The following is a 2,986-nucleotide window of genomic DNA, read 5'->3' as shown; positions in this document are numbered from 1 at the left end:
ATCATGTTATGTGATATAAAATTTCATCTTGCTAGAAGACTTGTTTTAGAGACTTTGTTGGCTTGATGAAGCAAGTGGCTATTTTGGAGAAACCCATATGGCAAGGAACTGTGGGTGGCCTCTAGGAGCTGAGGGTGACTTCCAGGAACAGCCAGTAGAAAGCAGGGGGCACTCAGTCCTATAGTGCAAATAACAAATTCTGTCAATAACCCAATTGAGCTTGGGAGCAGATTCTTCCCCAATCAAGTCTTCAGGTGAGAACATTACCTGGCCAACACCTTGATTGTAGCCTTGTGAAACTCTGAGCTGAGGACCCAGTTAAGCTCTGCTTGAACTTCTGACCCACTGAAATGATAAGATCATAATTATGAGATCCTATTGTGGTGGTTTGTTCTGCAACAGTAGAAAATGAATGTACTGTATCTCTGCTGACCTCCTTGTCCTCACTAGAAGTAGATTTGGATTGATGAAGGAAGGGTGTTTGACTCTTTTTGAGATAATCATTTATTTCTTTTATTTTTGTAAAATGTTTTCAATTGATAAAGGTAATACAAATTTTGTGTGAATACAAATTGGAGCAAACAGAAAAATATAAAGGAGAAGATAAACATTGCTTATAATGTTACAAAACGACATCCAAAATTTTTTCTTATACATAATGCACATGTGTGTGTATTATATGCATATCCTAAAAATGGTATTAATTCCATAATATGTTTTATGAATAATTTTTTGACTAGATAATAAGCATTTTCTTGTCATAAGATATTCTAAATATGATTTTTCAGTAGCTGTATACTATTCCAATGGATGTCCAATTTTATTAAATTCTTTATAGCTGGACACTTATTTTGCTTTAAAATACTATAATAGTTAATGCTTTGATAAACATCCTATACAAAAAGGAAATCTCTGTGTATTTTTGCTGATTACTTCTGAAAGTTCTATTTCTAAAGGCGGAACTATTGAATCCAATCTTGTAAATGTTTTTAAGCTTTCTGATCCTTAACCAATCACCTACTAACATTTCTAAGAAATATTATAAAACTTAGATATCTGTTTCTGTACCTCACCAGGTTGTGATAGGACAGAACTATTGATTTTTTGAGCATTTAGGTTCCTGTTTTCTTAACCCCGTTTGCAAAGTGCTTTTAAATTATTCATTAAAGTGCAATATGAATGCTATTTATAGACACGTTTGGGTATAAGATCCCTCCCTTAATGTTTGGGGAAAAGTCTTCGAGTTGCTATTACCACATTTTTATCTTTGTAAACCCGTTTCTACTTCTATCCACCCTTTCTTTGTTCTCAGTCAACTAAATAGAGACACTGAGACATTGAGACCTTGTAGCCTTAATGTTGGTCAAAATGGCTGTCTTTAGCTAGTCTTGTTTTCTTGTTGTCATTCTACTAGTTGACCTCATAAAGTTGAGAGATCGGCAGAATATTAATTATTAATTAAATTTTTTCCTGATTCTTAAAGTAATAGATGTTTTCTTTTTAAGAAAATTTCTACAATAAAGATAGCATCAAAAGCAGAACAAAAATCTTGATAATTTTACCACCCAAGATGACCACTATGTAAACGTAACTTGGTCATGCCAGATTATTTTTATAATATTGACTGGATCTAGGGACTAATATTTTGTTTAGGATTTTTATATCCATGTTTATGAGTGAAATTGGCCCATGATTTTCCTTGTAGCTGTGCTGCTCTAACCTGAGATGAGTACTTAATTTATTACTTTGCAGCTTTTTTCTTTTTCTAACATGTGCATTTAAGATATGTTTTCTTATAAATAATGATAAACTCATGTCTGCTTTATACAAAGTTTGATTTATTTTCAGTATTAATAGATTTTCTAATTTCTGTTATGATTTTTCTGGTTCATAGCAGAAGAATATTTTGAAATTTTCAAAATTATGCATATTTTCTTTACTATATTGTTCCCCAGCACACTCACTCGAAGATCTTGGTTTCTGTTTTTTTTGTTTTTTTTTTTTAAATATGGAACGCTTCATGAATTTGCGTGTCATCCTTGCGTAGGGGCCATGCTAATCTTCTCTGTATCGTTCCAATTTTAGTATATGTGCTGCCGAAGTGAGCACTTGCTTTCTGTTTTTTAATCCTTTGAAATTTGTTGATATGCCTCATAGTCCAGTATGTGATCTATCAATATAAATTTTCTCAGATGTTCCTATGTAATTTAAAAGAATTGAGTTCAATATACTACATATTCTATTCAGATAAACTGATAAACATATCACTCATAACTGTATCCTTACTAGTTTTGTGTCTGGTTGTTTTATTTGTTACTCATATAATTACATAATTTTGTTATGATTATGGGTTTGTCTGATTTATCCTTATAGTTCTGTCAATTTTTATTTATATAATTTGAGACCAGGTTATTAGGGACATGGAGATTTAAAATCAATTTATTTCCTGATGAATTAAATCTTTAATTATTATGAGTGATCCTATTTATTTCTGGTAATGAATCTTCATCTTTATGGTATAACATGCCTTATATTAACATAGTTGTATCTGATTTTTATGGCTCATATTTGTATGATATATTTAAAAAGTCATTTCAGTCTTACTATTAATAGGATCTTCATTATTATTATTATTATTATTATTATTATTCAAGATAGAGCTAATGTGTATGCAGGACACACATGCATACACACACACACGCACACACAGCACATATAAATGTATCTTCTCCAGGACTTGGTCATGCCTCGATCTCGTTCTTTTAGTCCTCCAGCCTGCTAGGATCCTGGGCACCCACTGGCATGTTTTTAGGCTGACTGGGTTAGGGACTCAAAACTTGGTTGACATGTGGCTTCTTCTTGTTCTGTAGTTCAGTTTAACACTTACTGTGCCATAGAGGCTGGGCTATCAACCTTACTAAATTGTCTTATACTTTACATATGTTTCTTGTATAGTTAAGACTTTTTAAATCCAATCTCACAATCT

The 2,986-nt window shown here is 32.2% G+C and overlaps 1 non-coding gene across 1 annotated transcript; it reads right to left on the bottom strand.

The window, feature by feature from the left end:
• Window positions 1-2,002: 2,002 nt before the first annotated feature.
• On the bottom strand, window positions 2,003-2,109 carry LOC114006329 (U6 spliceosomal RNA). Its single transcript, XR_003548063.1, has one exon. It is a non-coding gene; the product is annotated as a U6 spliceosomal RNA (small nuclear RNA).
• Between the last annotated feature and the right edge of the window lie 877 nt (window positions 2,110-2,986).

Source organism: Tupaia chinensis, unplaced genomic scaffold (assembly GCF_000334495.1).
Source record: "Tupaia chinensis unplaced genomic scaffold, TupChi_1.0 Scaffold147038_1, whole genome shotgun sequence".
Classification (NCBI taxonomy): domain Eukaryota; kingdom Metazoa; phylum Chordata; class Mammalia; order Scandentia; family Tupaiidae; genus Tupaia; species Tupaia belangeri.
This window is presented reverse-complemented; position numbering and strand designations above follow the sequence as displayed.